The sequence below is a fragment of the Rattus norvegicus genome, chromosome 1 (assembly GCF_021556685.1).
Source record: "Rattus norvegicus strain SHRSP/BbbUtx chromosome 1, alternate assembly SHRSP_T2T, whole genome shotgun sequence".
In the NCBI taxonomy this organism is placed as follows: Eukaryota; Metazoa; Chordata; class Mammalia; order Rodentia; family Muridae; genus Rattus; species Rattus norvegicus.
The window spans coordinates 183,650,474-183,672,895 of record NC_141534.1 but is presented as its reverse complement, the minus strand read 5'-3'; the positions used below and the strand labels follow the sequence as shown (position 1 = coordinate 183,672,895).

Here is a 22,422-nt window from a genome sequence, read left to right as displayed (position 1 = left end):
GTAGTTTGAATGAGAACGGGTCCCTTAGGTTCAAAAACTTAAATGCTTAGGGAGTAGCACTATTTGAAAGGACTAGGAGGTGCGGCCTTATTGGAAGAAGTGTGTCACTAAGGGTGAGCCCAAGTCAGGCCCAGTGGCTCTCTCTTGCTGCTACTCGTGGATCTAGATGTAGAGTTCTCAGTTCCTTTTCAGCACCAAGTCGGCCTGCATGCTACCATGCTCCCCACCATGATAATAATGGACTAAACCTCTAGAACTGAAAGCAAGGCTTTCCTTTATAAGAGTTGTCATGGCCATGGTGTCTTTTCATAGCAACCGACCATAGGCTAAGACACAGGTAACTTCTTCTTTCAAAAAAAGATGTATCTGTTTTTATTTTATGTGTATGTGTGGGTGCCTGCATGTAAGTACGTATATGCACTAAGTGCATCCCTGTTGGTCCTAGAAACCAGAATTGGAGTTATGGCCACCAAGAGGGCACTGGGGACCAAACACAGGTCCCCTACAAGAACAATGAGTTCTTAACCTCGAGGGAACTACTCAGCTTCAAGGCTAACTTGTTCTGTTAAACCATTAGCTGGGTATGATGGTGCTACATGCCTGTTGGCCCAGCATGAGGTAGACAACAGAAGGAGCAAGGCTGTCTTTGGCTATATAGCAAGCCTGGAGCCAACCTGGGCACCACGAGCGTCTTGAAAGAAAGAAAAGAAAGGAAGGAAGGAAGGAAGGAAGGAAGGAAGGAAGGAAGGAAGGATGGGAGGAAGGAAGGAAGGAAGGAAGGAAGAAAGGAAGGAAGGAGGGAGGGAGGAAGGAAGGAAGGAAGAAAGAAGAAAAGAAAGGAAGAAGAAAAGAAGACTAAACTAAACAGTTAACAAAGTCCTAACTGAAATATTTCTTATAATTACTTACCACTACCTGAAAACAGTTAACTTGGAGGTGACAGGATGGATTGATGGGTAAGGGCACCTGCCACCAAGCTTGGCAAACCTGAGACCCAGAAACCACATGGTAGAGTTGAACTAACTTTTGACCGTTGTCCTCTGACCTTCCAAATGCATGCCAATGTCCACACATACAAAAATGAGTATTATAATTAACTAACTTGACCTGTTTGTCACAGATAGGCTACTTATTATTATTATTATTTTATTATTATTATTAATTATACATGTATTGCCTACTTATTCATATGCACACCATATGCATGTAGGTACCCGTGGGAGCCAGAAGAGAGTGTCAGAGTCCCTGAAATAGAAGTTAGAGGCAGTTGTGACCAATCCGATATGGGTTCTAGACCCTCTGCAAGAACAGCAAGTGTTGTTAAGCACTGAGCCATCTCTCCCTGCCACAGACATAAAACTCAGTGTACTGCAATGCCGTCTCTGAAACTCCGCTACATAAGACAGTATGTACCATGGTTAAATATAACACTGAATGTACTTCTATGTTGTCTGCAAGGAAAATAAGAAAACCAAACCTCTCCAAATCTTAGTAACAGGTGTCTTTTGGGGCAGTGTATTTGATGTAGAGGGAAGAGAATATGCAGGATACCTTTGTACATGACTTCAATACAACATGGTAAAAACAAACAAATAAACAGCACATTGAACCCTAGCCTCTTTCATTCATCTGACAGTTGTTTACACATCTCTTCCTTTCCCTCCCCAACACCCCCCCACCAGGTGCTGGGAATTGAATGGATACTAAGGTAGGGTTCCATTCTTAGTCTGAAACTTGATTTTCTGAGTCTTGATTTTCTGAGTCTTGATTTTCCTAACTATGAAACTGAATTAAGCTGGACATGGTGTCTACTGCCTATAATCCTAGAATCCAGGAGAATAAGTTAGGTAAATGGCCTTCAGTTTGAGGCCAAGCTTGGCTACATAGTGAGTTAAGGACAGCCTGGGCTACATGAAACTCTGCCACAAAACATTAAAAAAAAGTATAAATTATTTTCAATACATTTTTAAATTTTTACTTATTTATGTATTTACTTCATGTGTGTTCACATGAGCTCCATGACACTCAAATAAAAGTCAGAGAAACACTTGAGAGAGTTGGTTCTTTTTTCCACCTTGACATGGGTTACAGGATTGAACTTGGGACATCAGGTTTGGCAGCAAGCACCTTTACCCTCAGAGGCATCTTGCCAGCCCTTCAATAGGTTTTAAAAACTAGCGCTTGATCCTTCCAGCTCCCCAAATACTCAAAGTAATATTTTGCAGACACCAATCACTAAGAGGGTCCTTAGGAAGTAGGACACGAGTTTAACATACATTATTCTAACACTGTCAGCAGTGACACACACAACATATCCTAAATAAAGACACTAGAGCTAATGCCCATCATAAATGACTACTGATTTGAAAACTGTCCTAACTGCCTTCTCATGATTTCATTTCAATTTGTACTTAGTGAACACAAATGAACTTGGCAAAAGCCATGCTGAAAGCTGGGCTGGGTGGTACACACCTGTAATCCCAGCTCTCAGAAGGCTTAGACTGAAAGACTGCCGTAAGATCCAGGCCAACCTGGGCTACATATTGAGTCTGAGTCTACCCTGTCTTAAACAAACAAGCAAAAACAAACAAAAAGTACACCAAAAGGATATAGAAAACGTGTGAGGGGTTGGAGGGATGGCGTTAGGAAATAGAGGTTAAGGAGATGGCTGTCAGTTAACTTTGCCACAGAAGCATATGGACCTGAGTTTGGATCCCAAGCACGGACATAAAAAGCCAGGTGGGCCACATGCCTACAATCCCAACAATAAGGACCCAGAGACAGGAGGATACCTGAAGCTCCTTGGCCAGATAGGTGAGCTCCAGGTCTCAAAACATATGGTGGAAAGTGATGGAAGACACCTGAAATTTGTGGACACACGCGCTTGCGGGCATGCACGCATACACACATGCACATGCCCAGAAATGAATGAAATGAACAGCTAAGTTCCTTGGGGAACAGAGATGAGTAAACGCAACAGGGCCTCCACCACAAAGCCGAGGGTAAATGAAAAGAACCTAAGAACAGCATCTATGAAGCCACAAGGAGGCAGAGAGGAATTGTTAAAATGTATCTATGGATGTTTGCGTGGAGGTCAAAGGACAACTTGTAGAAGCTGGTGCCCCACTTCTACCATATGGGTCACTGAGACCAAATTCAGAGGGACATCAGACTTGGCTGCAAGAGCCTTTATCTACAGGGCCACCTAGATGGCTTTTGGAACTGAATTTTTGACCCACATCAGACAAACTTAATGATGGAGAGTCCTGTGCTCACCTAATAACTAGAGTGATACTGTCTGAGAGTTCATTTATAATTCTAAATTTCCATTATTTTAATGTTCAACCCTGCTGTATTAAAGGAGGAGTGTGTGTTGGAACACACACCATTATTTATTGAATTTGAGTTTTATAGAGCCATAACACAGTTTTAAGTAAGGAAAAGTCCTGATACAATTTCTAAGAAGAATAAGATAAAACAATTTGAGTGTTACTCGAGTCCAGTTAACAAAACCAGCCAAGGAAAACCTTAAGAAGCAATTGAAATAGCCAAAGGCTACCTGGTCCAAATGTCTGATATAACACTATCATATCACTTCTTGACAATTCTGTGGGACAATCAACTCAACATTTAAAGTGTTCCTATAAGGAAATCCCAAAATTAACCATAACTCACTATAACAAATATTTTCATTTAAGCCCTGTATCCTTCTGCCTCGGGCTCCCCTAATAGCTAATATTGTGTGAGTCACCACCTTCCTGTCTTTTGTCAAAATCAGGATGATTGGGGAGGGGGGTAGAATTTATATTATTTATCCACAGAGTTGACAGAGCCTTAACTAAGAAACTAAGAGGATAGGACTCAGCATTCAATTTGTGTAAAAGGTAATTAACCTGGTGAAAGGTATAAATCATCGGAACAAGGGTTCCTGTTCATTTTCGTTCTTTCCCCCTCCACCCCTTTCTGATTTTGCAAAATAATTGTCTGGTGAGACGGCTGTCTGCATCAACCACAGTAACCACAGCAGCCCACCGAGGTAACATTCAGCAGGTGCAACAAGAAACATCTTTCTCTTCCCCCTAAATCGAAAGGGCTCCTCTTTCACCTAATTTGTCACTTTGGGGCAAACGATACTACAGCTGGCAGGAACTTTCTCCTTAGTGGCAGATGCTAGCTTCACATACTCTGGGAAGGAAGAGCCGTGTTCCTGGGCCTAGCTTTGCTCCACAGTGCTGGGGGGCGCGGAGCATCAGCCCCGAATGTGTAGGTTCAGAGACCTTACCAGTGGGCATGCCCCGCGCCCACGGACCCCGCCCCAGTCTGAGTCCAGCACCTACTCCGCTTACTTACCCTGCTACCCATCCCGAAGAAAAGCTCAGGTGCCCTGTAGCTAGAAGAGTGGTGGAGTGGACCCGGAGCCTCCGGCTTCAGCTAGGAGACCCTCCCCAATCCTGCCCGCCCAGAATTCGGCCCTCCACACTCACAACCAGGGCAGGGCAAGAACAGACCTACACCCTCTCTCCTGTGACCCTCCCAGCCTTCTCGAAGCTGGGATCTACACCCAGCTCCGCGCCACTAACCTTCTCTGCAGAGTCCCCGTGCGCGAGGCTAAGCCGACTGATGCCCGCCGCGAGCACACCAGTTTTTCCCTGCCCACGGCCCTCCGCCTTGCTCTGATCCACTGCCTAATGCGTGCCCGCCTCCTGGTTGCCATGGAGACTGCCTCCGCCTCTGACAGCTGCTAATTGGTCCGGCTCCGGACCTCGGAGAACGCCTATTGGTGAGTTGGTCCAGGGACGCGCCTACGCGAAGGCGCTTTGGGAAGACCAAGCCAAGAGGGACGTGGCGCTCTCCGACACGGGTGAGGAGGCCGCGCCTCTTCCTTCCTTTGCTGTCCTAGACTAGCTGGTAGTGCAGGACTTCGGAGGGTGAAGTGTTGCCCGGGGATCCTCCACAAAATCTTAGGGTTTGCAGGCTTTTGGTCTCTGGCCTGCACCTGCAGCGCTCACAGTGGCGGAGAAAAAAGTGGCAGCCCTCTTGTGGGTCCTTGGAGAACCTCTTTCTTGGAGAGATTTAGACTTGTCTTTAAAGGTACCCCACCCACATTATCCTGGGCTCTGCGTCCCTGTAACCTAATAATAGCATCTACCTCACTTTTATCTCATGCACATCTTGAGATACAGCTTTTTCTTCTCTCTACCCCATGGAGTCAAGACATCTTCAAAACATTTAACATTAACATTTTAACGGTGGGGCTCTTAAACGTTCCTGCTTAGAGGGTAGAAAAGCTTTAGAACCTTGGAGCTGGTTTTGCACTTTGAGTGCCTGTTACTCACACCTTACTAATTTTTAGGGCATTTTTTTTCCATCTAAAGAAAAAAGTTCTAGGTTGTGTATTGATTGGTCTCCTCGCTGCAATGAAAAATACTAAGAAAAACAATTAACGAAGGGGGGACTCACAGTTTAAGGGTGCCCTTCGGTACAGCAGCAGAAACTTGAGGCAGCTGGTCACAAGAAGCAGAGAGAGAGGAGTGTTGATACTCTCACTCCCTCTCTGTCTCTCTCTGTCTCCATCTTACTCGCGATCTCAAGTTGGTTGAATCTACAAATGTAGAACCCAGAAATCCACAGGAAGGTGAACTGTTAGCAAGACACAATATGGGTTAGTGGCTGCATGCACCATTAGGGATCAGGTTTCTTCTCTCTTGCAACATTCAACTTTTCTAACCCATCATTCCCTGTCTGATGGCAAGGGGAAAGGGATGGGACAAGGTATCAGAACACTATGCTTCCGTTTCCTTCTGTGTAAAATGGGGTCAATAACAGCACACGCACGCACACACTTACTAATCAATAAAAAAAATGAATTTAAAAAGTGGCTGTCACATTGTAGTAACTCAGCCATTCTTGGGGTGATGACTAAATCAAGACAGACCTCAGCCTCTAGATTTTAAGTATTACCCACACCTCTTTTCCATTTACTTAGAATAACACCCCAAAGCTAAACTCCTTTTGTGTTTTAGAATCAGGGTCCGTTTTTTGTCGTGTGGCTCTGCCTCCACTGAGGGATTAAGAGCAGAGACATAGGTTTTAAAAAATGAACAAATTGAATGTAATGACATTTGAGGAAGATAAAAGACTCTGGCATAACAACACTAAATTTCGACTTGAGAGATATTACCTCCATCAGAAGGGTCGTTAGTAACCATGTAAGATTGGAGTTGATATGCCACCCCAACACTGGGAATTCCTAGAATTCCTAGGCAGAGGCGCCTCCACACCTTCAGTACCGCTGTATGGCAGATGGAAGCAAAGGAATCTGGAATTCCAGGCTAGCCTGGGCTAAGAAAGAGCCTGCCTTATGAAACAAAACCAAAATACTAGACTGTAAACATATTAAACCCAGGAACATTTTTATTACCTATCATCTATCACAAGGACAAATACCTTGTGAGTTGAGCACAAAAAACCGGGTGTAGCTTTTCTAAGGGCAAACCTCAGTAATCCTGGCGGTGATCTGCCTGGAAAAAAAATCATAGAAATCTGACGGAGATCAATAAAACCTAGCAAACGGGAAGGTGAGATCCATCCAGTGGTGTAACTCAGAAGATAAGGAACAGGTGTGTGGTGACCGAGGTGGAGGCACCTTTCTGGGGTGAAGGGCACGGGGAAGACAAGAAAAACAGGATGAACGATGAGTAAACAGCAAGATTCTGGATTAGGAAACAGCGGGGCACAGCACTTCAGAAGGCCATGAGGACAAAAGCCTGGCGCCGCCTGACTCTTAATCTAAGCACTTGAGAGACTGAAGCAGAAGACTCAACTTTGAGGTCAGCCTGGGCAACCGGGTGAGACCCTGACTCAAACTCTCCCACCAAACAGTACTAAGCAAAAGCAAAGAAGATGAGTTCTTACAGTAAAAAATTGGTAAAGGAAAATAGCAGCAAGGGTGAGAAATGTGTTCAGTGGTGGAGAGCATCCCTGGTGTACTCAAGGCCCTGGTTCAGTCTTCAGTACTGAAAGGAAGGAGGAGGACGGGAGGCAGGGAGACACGTGTAAGGAAATGAACAGGTTGAACATAATGACACTTGAGGAACATAAAAGTAATATGGTGTAGGGACGCTAAATTTCAACTTGAGAGATATTACCTAGTCATAAGTGTTGTTAGTAACCATGTACGATTTGAGTTGATATGCCACCCCAATGCTGGAGGGACTACTAGACTTGTAGGTATGGTGGTCCCCACACATCAATACTAGCATGCGGTAGTATAGCAAAAGTATAGGAAGCCAAGGCCAGCCTGGACAATGTAAGAACCTGCCGTATGAAACAAAAGCAAACAAAATACTAGAAAACATGGGAGTTGGGGATTTAGCTCAGTGGTAGAGCGCTTGCCTACCAAGCACAAGGCCCTGGGTTCGGTCCCCAGCTCCGAAAAAAAAAAGAAAAAAAAAAGAAAACATGGAAGATGACTCATGTGAGTGTTGAATGAGGTTCTAAGAGGACAAAGAAATGTTACTTAAGGGGGCTGGAGAGATGGCTCAGTGGTTAAGAGCACTGACTGCTCTTCCCAGAGGTCCTGAGTTCAAATCCCAGCAACCACATGGTGGCTCACAACCATCTGTAATGGGATCCAGTGCCCTCTTCTGGTGTGTCTGAAGACAGCTACAGTGTACTCATATAAATAATAAATAAATAAATCTTAAAAAAAAAAGAAAGAAATGTTACTTAATAAATAAAGCCTGAAACTTAGGTTTTAGCTAGGATGGAGAATGTCTTGATAGGCAGAAGGGTGGAAGAAAAGTCAGGACATTACACAAGTCAGACTCCTTCCCCGACACTACCTCAAATGCCAGGCATTTGTGCCTGGTCTTGAATCTGTTATCTGACTCTAGGCCTGGTGTGTATTCTAGCAGACTAACCGATCAGCTCGTCAGGTAACCAATAAGTCAACATATGAATGGAGAGGTAAAATGAGCAAGAAATCGATGGATTTGAGGGTGAGAGAGGACTCGGTTTTCTCAAAGGAACTGGCCACTGGGTATATGAGCAACACAAATTGGACAGTATTTTTGTTTGGTTGGTTGGTTTTGACTTTATCTCTTCTTTTGGTTTTTTTTTTTGGGGGGGGGTCACAAAGGGAGGACTCGGAAGTGTGAGGGTATCTGATGTGAAATTCCCAAATAATCAATAATCAATAAAAATATTATGTTGGGGGCTGGAGAGATGGCTCAGTGGCTAAGGGCACTCTCTGCTCTTCCAGAGGTCCTGAGTTCAATTCCCATCAACCACATGGTGGTTCACAGCCATCTGTAATGGGATCAGATGCCCTCTTCTGGTATGTCTGAAGATAGTGACACAGCATTCATATGAAATAAATAAATCTAAACATTAAAAAAAAACTTTAAAAAAATATTATGTTGGAAAAAAAAAAAAAACAGCTCCAGATTTGCTTCCTGCCTTGGGCAGTGCACGCCACTGAATGTGCCGTTGCTTAGTGTTATTAACTATGAGCAAGCTCCTAGGCAGTAGTGATTTATGCTACAGAGATGGTGAAGAGTAGATTAGAGGGTGCCTTGCATAGCGTGCTACGGGGATATGTTAAAAAGCATTTCTGCACCTGTGCTGTGACCCGGGGTGCATATTAGTTGCTGGAGATGGTACTGAATAGAGTTTTTCTTCTCTCTTCACACACCCATCTGCCCGTTACCTAGGAAACCCCAGCTGATTATTGCCTTCATGGGATATCGCTCATCTTGAACTAGGCAATTTGATTCTTTAATTTCCAAGGAAACCTCAACTCAGCTAAGAAACTCAAAATGAGTTTGCTGGAGGGCAGGCAAGAAGTAAAGAAAAACATCTGGACAAACCAGCAACTGTGAGCCGTGCCCCGTAGAGTAGTTCTTGGTACCTCGGGAGAGCCAGTGCCTTTCAGCTGCTTCTGGGTGGTTGTTTGTTTTATGTTCATTGTTCCCCACCCCCCTCTCTCTCTGTGCGTGTATGTGTGTGTATGTGTGTGCGTGTGTGTGTGACTGTGTGTGTGTGTGTGACTGTATGAGTGTGTGTGTGTGTGACTGTGTGAGTGTGTGTGTGTGACTGTATGAGTGTGTGTGTGTGACTGTGTGAGTGTGTGTGTGTGACTGTGTGAGTGTGTGTGTGAGTGTGAGTGTGTGTGTATGTGTGTGCGTATGTGTGTACATATATTGCATATATTCTAATGTTTTGTTACAGCTTCTCTCTCTGTAGCCCTCAATGCCCTGGAATTACATATGTAACCCAAACTGGCCTTGAACTAGTAGCAAGCCTCCTGCCTCTGTCTCCTGACTGCTGAGATTACAGGCATATGCCACCATCTCCCACCTTTTTTCTTTTTCTTGATGTAATATCCCCAACTGTCTTGGGACTCACTCTGTGATCCAGGCTGGCCTTGAACTCAGAGGTCTACCTGCCTTTGCCTCCCCAGTGCTGGGATTAAAGGTGTGCACCCAGCCTATTTTGGCCTCTTGATATGACAGTATGCCCCTCTGTATTCTTCTTCCAGGATTCAACTTGGCAGCAACTGTTCAGTTGGTTACAAAGGCAAGCTCTTTGTGTTCAGAAGATGGACGAAGACAGTAGAGACTGTCTACTACTCCAGACACACTAAGTACTCAAAAACTAAAAAGAAAGAAAGGAAAGACCCAACTCAACAGCAAACTCTGTGGGAGCCAAGACTTAGAATAAGGTCTCTTCACAGATCAGCCTCCTGTGGCGATTGGACCCCATCACCCCACTGCCTGGTTTTGTAGATAGTTTTGTTGGCATACAGCCACATTTACCAAGTAAACACATTACATATATAGTATCTTTACATAGTGCCTCTGACTACCATGGTATTGCAATGGCAGATCTGAGTAGATATTAAAATTTTTTTCAGCTCTCAAGACACAAATTATGAGCCAGGTGCAGTGGCACACATATACCTGTAATTCCAGCTATTCAGGAGGCTGAGACAGGAGGATTGCAAGTTTGAGACCTGCCTGGAATTAAGCAAGATGATCTCAGAATACAGTGTGAGAGTACTGGGCATATATCTCAGTGGGAGAGTGCTTTCGAGGCATGTTCAGCAGCCAGGATCATAGAAAAAGAAAATTATTACTACTTGGCCTTTACAGAAAATAAATGAGTAAATCAAGGTCTTTATAATTCATGCAAAATCCTATTGTCAGTATCCTTTGTGAAAAGAAAATGCTTTACCCTTATCAAGTTCTCTAATCCATTACTAATCAGTCTCCCATGAATATACAAACCATTTATATATTTAAAGGTATTCTGGGTTGGGGATTTAGCTCAGTGGTAGAGCGCTTGCCTAGCAAGCGCAAGGCCCTGGGTTCGGTCCCCAGCTCCGAAAAAAAAAGTATTCTTCTACTACTACTACTACTACTACTACTACTACTACTACTACTACTACTACTGTGATTTGTGTGTGTGTGTGTGTGTGTGTGTGTGTGTGTGTGTAAATGCATGATTTGAGTGGGCAGTCAGAGGACAATTTTTCCTCATGTTTTTAGCAGATAACCTGAATCACCTCTGTTGAGAACTTCCTTATATCAGTTTGGTCAGTCTCCAGGTTTGTTGAGGCGAGGGGTTGTCACCATAGGATGGAACTTGAGGCCTCACACATTGAACAGTGCTCTCAGGTTGAGCTACATTCCCTAACCCAAGCCACTCATTACTTTCATTCGTTCGTTTGTTTTCTTTATTTGGGGTTATAGGAGCTGGATCAAGTGTAGCCCAAGTTAACCTCTGTGTAGCCAAGGATGACCTTGAACCTCTGATTCTCCTGCTTCCAACTCTCAAGTGCTAGTATCAGAGGGATACACTACGATACTCCTGGTGACATTATGAATCTTGACCTCCAAAGTAGGAAGCATGGAGGGCAGGGACTGGGCAGGCAAGGCAGCAAAGGGCCTTTTCTGGGAAAGTTCTTTCCCTTTCTTTCGCAGGACTTTTCACAGTGGTCCTGCCAATCATTCTCTTCACCTTAGGGTATCCTGGGATAGCCAGTGTCCGGCAGAGGGGAAGGCAATAGTTGTGACTGACTTGTGTCAATCCTAATTATTTCTTTCTACATTGCTACCCCCACACCAAATTTGGGTTCCATTAACAAGCAGGAACCGAGTTAAGTGGTTGGTTGGGAAATAACACCATGCTCACCGTATCTCAGTTTCAAATCTGCAAGAGCCTCTGGTCTCACTATTCCTTTCCTCTTTCTGCACATGTGTAACCTAATAGGCAGTCGCTTTGCTCATGCTGACTTGGTTCCTATTACCCAATGGCTCTACTCCTGTCTTTGGATAGTCCTCTCCTTTCCCATAATCCTTCTCTGCCTGTAGAGTCACCAACCAGGCCTGTGAATATTGTACCACAGAGTATCTCCCATAGTGTAAAAATCCCTCCCTATTAAATAAAGAAATGTTTTTAAAAAAGAAAGTAGTAACATATAGTATAGAACTCAGTGACTTTAGTGCAAAGTTCTTTCAACTTTTCTACATGCTTAAAACATCCATAATGTAATTTTGACAAGAAAATCCCTTCTTTGACCCCCAAGACAACCCTCCAAATTGTTTTTCTGCTTATTTTTCAAACATTTTAAATTTATTTTGAGGCAGGTCCCACCGTGGTACCTCTGGCTGGCCTGTGACTCACTATATAGCCCAAGGCCAAGGTAGCTTCCAAGCTGTGATAGGTCGGGGAGATTGCTCAGGGGGCACTAACCTCTCAAGCCTGACAATCTGAGTTCCATCCCAGAGGCCATAGCAGGAAGACAAAACTAACTTTTAAAAGTCACTCTCTGACGGCGTCTGGACAATTTTATGTCAGTTTGATACAAGCAGAGTCATCTGAGAGGAAGGCGCCTTAATTGAGAAAATGTTGCTCTAAGATCTGGCTGTAAGCAAGCCTGTAGAGCATTTTCTTAATTAGTGACTGTGGGGGAGGGCTCAGCCCATTGTGGGTGGGGCCATCCCTGAGCTGATGGTCCTGGGTTCTATGAGAAAGCAGACTGAACAAGCCATAAGGAACAAGCCAATAAGTAGCACTCCGCCACGACCTCTGCTTCATTTCCTGCCTCCAGGTTCTTGCCCTGTCTGAGTACCTGCCCTGACTTCCTTCAATAATCAACAGTAATGTGCAAACCAAGCAAACCCTTTCCTCCCCAATTTGCTTTTGGTCATGGTGTTCCAATACAGCAAAAGTAACTGTGGTGGTTTGAATAGGTTTGGATCCCATAGATTCATGTGTTTGAATGCTTGGCCATAGGGAGTGGCACTATTATGGCCTTCTTGGAGTAGATGTGGCCTTGCTAGAAGAAATGTGTCATCGTGGAGATGGGCTTTGAGGTCTCCTATGCTCAAACTCCACCCAGTATGGAATCCAGTCCCCTCCTTGCTGCCTTCAGATCAAGATGTTGAACTCTCAACTCCTTCTCCAGCACCATGTCCGTCAGCAGGTTGCCATGCTCTCACCTTGATGATAATGGACTGAACCTCTGAAACTGTAAGCCAGCCCCAATTAAATGTCTTTTATAAGAGTTGCCTTGGTCATGGTGACTCATCACAGCAGTAAAACCCTAAAACAGTAACCCTAACTAAGAAAGACCTCTCGACCTGAAAATTGTGACATTTATAGTCATACACACATACACCCAAAACTAATACAATTTTAAAATTCACACCAAAAGATTGCCAAGTGTCACCACGTGCCTTTAATCCCAGCATGTGGAAAGCAGAGACAGATCCCTGAGGCCCTGAGGTATGGAGAAGGAACTTAGTTCCTGTCTAAAATCAGGAACAGGCTAGGGAGAGCCAGCAATAGCCTGGGGCCAGGGCCCTGGGGGAACTTCATATTTTGGATCCTGGGAATCTAACTCTTCCCCACAGAGGGACCCTGGTTATCAGTACCAAGGTTTCTGTGTGCCGGGTCTGTGATGCCTGTGAGATAGTCCAAGCTGCCCTTATGCAACATTGCTTGGTTACTTCCTGCTGATGTCATCCTGCCCCATGATAGCTTTCTGTTGCTTCTGTTTCTTCCCTCTACAAACGGTCAGTAAGATACTGGGTTTCTTAATAGACTTCCTTGTATGAGCCACCAGCTTGTGCGGGACCTCCTGACCTGCCCTGGCTTCCTGATTACTCCTCATCCCCTGGTCCTCCCTCTCAGGAACTTGTCATTGAAGAACAACATGCTGATTCAGATCAGTTGACTTTCTCCATGTACCCTACCCCTCTTTTACTTGGACTTTTATGTAACTCTGCCTTCCATTTCTACTTCTCCTCTGAGACCATTTCTTCATAAAGTCGTCTTTGAATGGACATTTTCTATCTTCTTCCTCTGTCTCTTTTTACTCTTTTCCTCGGTTTCTTGGCCACCATGATGTGAACTGTTCTGCTCTGCCATGCCCTCACCACCATGGAGAACTCACAGCTCTGAAGCTGTATTCCAAAATCAGCCTCTGCTCCCCTAAATTGTTCTCTCAGACACTTGGGTCGCACTGACACCAAGTCTGACTAATGCAGCTGCCACACAAAGTTTTCTCTGGGAGATGTGGGGCTTTGCTTCTGGAGCCTCGCAGGGAGACCTGGGCTTAGCTCATAGCTTTCTGCTATTACCTGCTTCAGAGTCACGGTTTTCATCAACACAACAACCGTCAGACAGTGAATGAGGAAGCCCTGTAGCTCATGTGTCATTTCTGTCAGAAGTCTCCTAACTACAGTGGTTGCCCCTGAGCTCCTCCCTTAGCTGACAGAGATGTGACAGGTTTTTCCTCACCATAAGCCAACTCCCAACTCAGAACTCTACCTCCGCCCTTTTCCCTGATCCAGAACTTCTACCTGACAGGTCTCTATACCCCTGACTGCACCTTAGCATCTATTTCTCTGCAACCTGCTCTGCACTCACTCCTTCCTTATCTCAGTAAACAGTATGCACTCGGTTGCTCAACTGAAACCTTGTGAGTCAGCTGGGATCCTCCTCCATCCCAGGCATCTAAGCCGTCCATGGGTTCTTCTGCCTCCACCAACACCATCGTTTCTCGTGAGTGTCCTACCCCCATTGGTCCCGCAGTCATCCCTTCTCCAACTGCTTTAAGAGACAGTACTTACTCCTTGAAGACAGCACTTTCTCGTCTAAACGCTTTAAACTCCTTGTATCTGTCAAAGCCTGCATGTCACTTTTCCTTCTGCCCTCCTCCTACTCTCTCTGAGTCACTACACTTCAACCACATGGGCTTGTCTGCTCTTTGAAACCTTCCCACCTAAGACCTTTGCCCAAGCTCGGTCCATTTCAGAAGAGTGACTGGTTCTTCTCAATCACTGGAATTCAAGTGCTGCCAGCCCCCAGTAGCCACCCAACCTTGCCTTGATCACATATTCACCTGAGCATATGGGAGATGTAATTCCCTCTCTCTCTCTCTCTCTCTCTCTCTCTCTCTCTCTCTCTCTCTCTCCCCTCTCTCTCTCTCTCTCTCTTCTCTCTCTCTCTCTCTCTCCTCTCTCTCTCTCTTCTCTCTCTCCTCTCTCTCTCTCTCTCTCTCTCTCTCTCTCTCTCTTTTAATACATGGTCTCTCTATTTCTCCGTGGCTGTCCTAAAGCTGGCTATGTAGACCAGGCTGGCCTCAAATTCAGAGATCTACCTGCTTCTGTCTCCTGGATGCTGGCATCCAAGGCAAGTGCCATTGTGCCTGGCTCCTCAATTTTTTTTTTCTCACTAACTTGTAAGGTTCGTGAGGTTATAGAAGATATTTGGGTTATCACACAGATCCTATCAATACATATTTGTTAAACATATAAATGGACAGAAGAAAAATTATCTCAAATATTAGTATTTTTCTTTTCATAATGTTTTGGCATGGAAATTTCACTTTTGCTTTTTTTCCTCCTTGAGAAAAAAAAATGTGCCTTTAATCTCAGCCCTTGGGAGTCAGGGGCAGGCAGATCTCTGAGTTCAAGGCCATCCTGCTTGGTCTACAGATCAAGTTCCAAAACAGCCAGGGCTACACAGAGAAACCCTGCCTTGAAAAAAAAGAAAAGGAAAGGGGAAATGGAAAATGCAATTTCTCCCTTTTGCTATTATGCAGATTAACATGTAGGAGATAAATATTCATAGCAATAGATCATATGGAGATCTATTTACAGTAGACATAATTTCAAGTTTAAAGTCTTTAAAAACCGTACTATCTCTACAGAAAATGTCCTAAGAAAGAGCAGTGATCCTACTCCTGGCTGGCAATCTTACCAAACCTGCTTCCCTAAAAAAGTACAAAGCAGTGACGGCAACACATGCTGGGCTGGGCTGTGCTGAGCAGCCAGCCTTTGCAGGCAGACCAATGGATTCTTCCGGCAATGGCAGCTGAGCACAGTCCCAACAGCGTGATGACTCCGTCAGGGCAAGCGGTGCTCCCTCCACCATTAGCAGAGCGTTTGTTAGAAGCAGCAGAGTCGAAACTGCAATCAAAGGTGGCATTATGAAAGACTCTAGAAGAATGTCCAGGAAAACTACTGCAAGCATCAGTAGTAGCTGTGACATCAGGCTCTACAGGAAAGGGTGAAGAGACTGAATCAGTCAGTGGTACAGTCAGAGACAAAGTCCTCCTCCCAGCACGTGGAGACAACAGAGTAGTTGTAGGTAACAAGGGCTCTTTCTCCTGGGAGCCAGTGGCATCCGTGGAAAGCTCCTCCCACAAGCCCTAAAGTGTTTCACCTTGTGAGTCACCCCCATGCCTCCCTTTTATGGTAAATCGATGATGTCAATGCTAATAGCACCGGTTTTCTCAAAGGTATGTTTTCTCTGCATTGTTAAAACATTTCTAAATGAAACTATGTAAATTTAAAAACATATGTCCATAATAAATGGGCCTATAATTCTAGCTGCTTGGGAGGCTAAGGAAGGAGAATTGAAAATATAAGACCTGCTTTGGGCACGAAACGACTTCAAGACTCACCTGGGCAACTTAGTGGCACTGTGTCTTAAAAAAAATTATTTTAAGCCTATGGACATAGCTTAGTGGTTAGTATGTGCCCTCCCAGTGACACACACACACACCTCAAAATAGAATTCTGAAGCATATTGCATTCACTAAACTTCTCATTTTTTTTAAAGGTTTATTTATTGTATGTATGTGAGGACACTGTAGCTGTCTTCAGACACACCAGAAGAGGGCATCAGATCCCAGATGGTTGTGAGCCACCATGTGGTTGCTGGGAATTGAACTCAGGACCTCTGGAAGAGCAGTCAGTGCTCTTAACCACTGAGCCATCTCTCCAGCCCGTAAATTTCTCATTTTATGACAAATACCTGGTAAGCAGGAAAGGAAAGCTCACAGTTTAAGCAGGGATCCGGCCCATCTTGGTGGGGCAAGCATGGCAGCAGGAGCATGAGGTGGCTTGTCACACTGCATCCAGAGCTTGGAAGCAGACAGAGGACAGGAAGAGGAGTCAGGCCATCAAACCTCAAGGCCCAACCCCAGTGACTCACTTCATCTAACCAGATGCCATCTCCTAAAGGCTTCACAACTTTCTGACAGCGCCACCAGCCGGGGACCAAGTGTTCAAACACATGAGCCTGACTGGAAGTATTTCACATTTAAACGTATGTATGTGTGTGTGTGTATGTGTATATATATATGTTCTGTCAGTTACAAGAACTGCAGCAGTTTAGAATAAATTCCAATCATTCCGTAAGAAGCATTATCCAATAAATCTTGTGTGTTACAGTCATAATTTTTGTTTTATGCCAAGGGAAGACCTTAGTGAGAATGTAATGAGCTCAGCTACTAACCCTTGGTCCCAATCCCAGGAACTTCATTCCATAAAGTTAAAAGAACATATGACTGTCCTCCCTGCTTAGGAATGAATGGCGTATCCAGTGAGCTGTCTCATCAGAGAATGCCTGTGATTCTGCACTGTGCTGTAAGCTGGGGATTGAGGAAACGGTACAGTTGGTAGAGTCCTTCATGAATACATGAAGCCCTGAGTTTGACCCTCAGCCCTGCATAAACCAGGCGTGCTGGCATGCTCCTGAGATCTCAGCAACGAGGAAGCAGAGGCAGGAAGATGAGAGATTCAGAACCAGCCTGGGTTGCATGAAATGTCAACTCAACCTGAAGCCAGGTAGCTCATCTGTTACTCACGTAAAGAGGAGGAGTCTGAGGAGGACTCACTCCCAAAAGGGTGGTACAATCCAGGCTTAGAGTGACGGTGGCCCACACACAGGATTTTGAGTTGTCTTTCTCCTAATTAGTTATTATATTTGGGATTTCTGAAATAAAAGCTAGAATTTCTGAGTTCTCTTGAAATGCTGGAGTCCTGATAGCCAGAGGCCTGCATGCCTCAGGGCATCAATTACCTGGAACAAAGAAATAACGTCCATCTTTACCAAGACAGGGTCTCCTGGTTTACCACAATCATCTACCTGTAGCCAACATGCATCTAGTGGTAACAGGTGAGTCAATGTTTGGAAATACGTGGTAGGAGGGGAAAGAAATCCAGGACAAATCATCATTATAGGCAACCTTCATTAGGGCTGAACCTGCAGCTCTAACCACATCTTTCCACCATTATGCTGAATGAGTACATGACACCCCAAAACACATTGCTTTGCCACATTGGCCATTTTGAATAAAAAGCACTTAAAAATCCCAGTACTAAGGCTGAAAAGATGGCTCAGTGGTTAAGAGCACTGACTGCTCTTCCAGAGGTCCTGAGTTCAATTCCCAGGAACCACATGGTGGCTCACAACCATCAGTAATGGGATCTGATGCCCTCTTCTGGTGTGTCTGAAGACAATGACAGTGTACTCATATACATAAAATAGCAAATAAAATCTTTTTTCAAAAAAAAAAAAAAGTCCCAGTACTAGAGCCTGAAGAGGTGGCTCAGTGGTTAAGACCACTTGTTCTTGCAGATGACCCGGGGTTTGTTCCCAGCATCCCAATGGTGACTCATAACCATATATACTAAACACAACTTGCTTAGTACATACAATGTTACATATGATTTCAGAACTGACCACTTGATATTGGATAACCAACTGTTGGGGAAAGTCTTCCCTGGGAGAGACTATTTCTCCCTCTCTTAGTGTTCCTTAGTTACCTGTAGTTCTTTGTCTAGGGTCAGGACGCCATGAGTTGTCCTTCTGTCTATAGACATGTCAGCTTGTCTATTGGTGTCATCCTTTGCCAGGTCATGGTTAGGCAGCCACGTTACTGAGACTCTAAGAAGTTCATAATCAAGGACTGGAAGAGCATTCTGCACACACATGCTTAGGGAAACAACTCCCCATCATACTCAGCACTTAGACGGTTTGAATCAAGAAACACGAGAGCCCCTATGAGTCACACCTTGGAGTGTGCATGTGAGAGCTTCCAATGACAACTGTGGAGGAAGAGCCCACCCTGAATGTAGGTGGCATTATCCTATGGGTTGGCATAATAATAACAAAACAATAATAATAGAATAAGAAAAGAATAAGAATAAGAATAAGAATAAGAATAAGAAAAGGGAAAAGGCACCCGGGTGGCACAAGACTATAATCCCAGCCCTTGGGAGGCAGAAGCAAGATCAATACAAGTTCTAAGTCAAGCCTGATCTACAAATCGAGTTCTAAGCCAGTCAGAGCTATACTGTAAGACCCTGTTCTACCCCAACTCCCAAAAGTAGAGAGAGCTAGCTGAGAACTGGTGATACAGTTCATTGGTAGAAAGTTTGTCTCACAGACAGGTCACCCTGGGTTCAATCCTCGGTATCACAAAAACAAAAAGAATAAACCCTACCTATTCATCACAGAGCAGAGGAGGCCTGGGAAGAGGCTCAGCCAGTGAAGTGCTTACCTTGGAAACATGAGGGCCTGAGTTAGATCCCAGAACCATTTTGGGGGGTGGGGTGGGGTGGGGAGAAACATGATGATGCATGTTTCTAATCCCAGTGCTCGGAGGCAGAGACAGGCAGATCCCTGGAGTTCATGAGCTAACCCACCCAGCCTATCCACCATGTTCCAGCCCAGAGAGTGCTTCTCTCTCCAAAATTGCAACATAATAGAAAGTGTACCTCTCCAAGGAATGGCATCTGTCTTAGGGTTTTACTGCTGTGAAGAGACAACATGACCAAAGCAACTCATATAAGGACAACATTCAGTTGGGGCTGGCTTACAGGTTCAGAGGTTCAGTTCAGTATCATCAAGTTAGGGATGTGGCAGCATCCAGGCAGGCATGGCTCTGGAGAAGGAGCTGAGAGTTCTACATCTTGTTTCAAAGGCAAACAGGGGGCTGGGGATTTAGCTCAGTGGTAGAGCGCTTACCTAGGAAGCGCAAGGCCCTGGGTTCGGTCCCCAGCTCCGGAAAAAAAAAAAAAAAGAAAAAAAAAAAAGAAAAAAAAAAAAGAATCAAAGGCAAACAGGAGAAGACTGGCTCCCATGTGGCTAGGAGGAGAGTCTAAAAGCCCACCCCCACAGTGGAACACTTCCTCCAACAAGGCCACATCCACTCCAACAAGGCCACACCTCCCCATAGTGTAACTCCCCAGGTCAAGCATATTCAAATCACCACAGCAGCCAAGGTTGTCCACTGGCCCCTGTCACGCACACATAAATGGGGTTGGGCACATAATATAGATTACTTCTAACTACACCACTCTCTTTAAGAAACAATTCTTTTAAACTGGGTATGTTGGTGCACACCTATGAGCCCAGCACTTGAAAGGTAGACACAGGAGGATCAAGTTCAAGGCCAGCCTGGGCTACAAGTTGCCTAACACAAATTCACTCTGTAGCGAAGGCTAGCTTCAAACTTATCACCATAATCTTTCTGCCTCTGTCTTCCAAATGCTGGGATCACATGTGCATGTTGCCATGTTGGCCTGAGAAACCACTCTTCCATGATGCTTTGCTGAACTCTGAAGGTGTCTTTATTATACCTTTATTGTACTTACAGTATTTTATTAATTTATTAATCTCCTTTTATGGAATTAGAGATCACACGTTAAAGGCAGTACATTTGTATCTTCTAGGTAAGTATTTGTTGAAGTAGGTCACAGGCAGTATAGAAACCCAGTAGGACATAGGTGATGGGATGGGATCGATACAGGACATACCATTATGTAATTTAAAAATTGCATAAGCAGATGAAGCAAAAATATGTCATGAGAAAAAAATCTGTGAGGTTATTTGATGACACCATTCTGGAAGTGTAGCCTTTACTTAGGCTTCCTGGATGATTCGAGCTTTTAGGAAGTCCTCCCATGTCCAAGGCCCAGCACCTACTGCGACATCTAGAGCTAGTAGGGTGACTAAGTGCTTGACAGACAGACTAATGAGTCTGAGAGTAGGCTAGCACATTCTAGGATTTGGGCCATGCTGAGGCATGCTTTAGCTCTGATCTGGGTTAGTCTGGAGGGCCTTAATTCTGTGCCAACCCGCACTTGGGAGTGTTAAGTTGTACATGGGGCTGGTCACTCAGTGGAGGTCAGGCAGTGTTGTTTGCATACATGTGTGCCACTTTACATTGAGAATGTTCTCCTGTGGGATCATCAGCTGGTGCCTGAACCAATACTGACATGTTCTGAAGCAATGAGCTTAGAATGACCTTGGTACATCTGTCCTTTAGTATAGATTCCAGTTTAGGCTGTGAATTGCTTTGGCTTTTAACTTGGCTCTGGAATTAGCCCTTAGCTGAGATCATGGACGAGGCCAAAATCACAGAATATGGCCAGAATTTAAGGATAAAAGCCTTACACATTTTCTGTGACCAGAACTGGACTTGAACCTCCCAATCTTCCTGTCCCCACTTAGGTACATGTCATTATGCCTAGCTCTTGAGCAAGGTCTTTTGACAGACTAGCACACACACACACACACACACACACACACACACACACACACACACCACTAAAGATTAAAAAACTTTTAAACAAATATTAAACTCTATTTTTGTTTGTTTACATTCAACAACTTGGTAACTCTGATATGACTTTTTTGTATCTTAGGGTTGAGAAAATAAATAACATGTGAATTATTTCTAGAGCCCTCGCTATCGGGGATGAGGGGAACAAAGGGACAGAGAGAAGGAGCACAGAATAAAGTCTGTATTGGGTATTGGGTATCGGTATTGGGTCAGAATCAGAGAGATTAATGAATATGTTTTTATATAAAGTGATGGGTCGAAGAGTGGTGACTTTTCTGGAACCTCTGAAAAGCACATTCTGGTTTGTTTCTTTTTTTTTTTATCAATTTCTTAATTTTTGTTTTTTAAGACAGGGTCTCATGTAGCCCAGGCTGGCCTCAAACTTGCAATGTAACTGAGTACTACCTTGAATTTCAGATCCTCCTGAGCATTGGGATTACCCCACCATGTGTTGTTTATGCAATCCTGGGACTGAATCCAGGACTGTGTATATAGTAAGCAAGCACTCTACCAACTGAGCTGCATGCACATCTCCTAGAAACACTCTCTCTCTCTCTCTCTCTCTCTCTCTCTCTCTCTCTCTCTCTCACACACACACACACACACACACACACGCACACACTATGAAGTTTTAAAGTTTTCCTTTTTATTTCCTTTTTATTCATTTGTATGCTTCTCTCTCTCTCTCTCTCTCTGTGTGTGTGTGTGTGTGTGTGTGTGTGTGTGTGTGTGTGTGTGTGTGTGTGTGTGTATGCCCATGGGAACTAGAAGAAGATGTTAGGTCCCTGGAGCTGGAGTTAACAGGTAGTTGTGACCTGCACAATGTGGGTACTCAAGCTTTTAATTGATGTGCCATTCCTCCAGATACACTCCCATCAAATTTAAAGCTTGATGGGAAAAATATAAAACAAGATTTTTTTTCAGACTAGAATTTTTTTGTCTCTAATTTTTTTAAACTTTGTTTCATTTATTATTATTATTATTATTATTAATTATCATTATTATTGTGGGGAGGGCATATATATGCCATGTGAAGTCTCTCCTTCCACTATGGATTTTGGGAATTGAACCCAGGTCATCAGGTATGAACAGCAAGCACCTGTGCCTGCTGAGCCACCCCACCACCCACTAGTTCACTGGTTTGAGGTCTCAGATAGCTCTGCCTAAATTTAACAACTACATATGTAGTAGAAGACGGCCCTGAATTCCTTATCCAGCTGAATCCAGTTCCCAAGGACTGGGATGACAGGCCTATACAATCATGTTTGGCCTTTTGGCAGCATTTGGCACTGTTGGACAGGTTCTTTTTGGTGCTCCAACATCCTGGGCTTCCATAATAGAGTATCTTTCCTCCTTTTCCTCCCCCCCCCCCCCCCCACTCCCTGTTTGGTTGGTTTGGTTTGGTTTGGTTTGGTTTGGTTTTTCAACACAGGGTGCCCTGCTTATCCTAGACTCACTCTGTAGACCAAACTGGCCTCAACTCAGAGGTC

The 22,422-nt window shown here is 44.4% G+C and overlaps 1 protein-coding gene across 2 annotated transcripts in view; it reads right to left on the bottom strand.

Annotated features, from left to right (window-relative positions):
- The window catches only part of Nucb2 (nucleobindin 2), a 36,555-nt gene extending 31,872 nt beyond the window's left edge, over window positions 1-4,683 (bottom strand). Inside the window, exon 1 of one of the 2 annotated variants that reach the window (XM_087585336.1) lies at window positions 4,581-4,683. The gene's annotated coding sequence lies outside the window, so the exon portion shown is untranslated. 2 annotated transcript variants of the gene reach the window in all.
- Window positions 4,684-22,422: the final 17,739 nt, after the last annotated feature.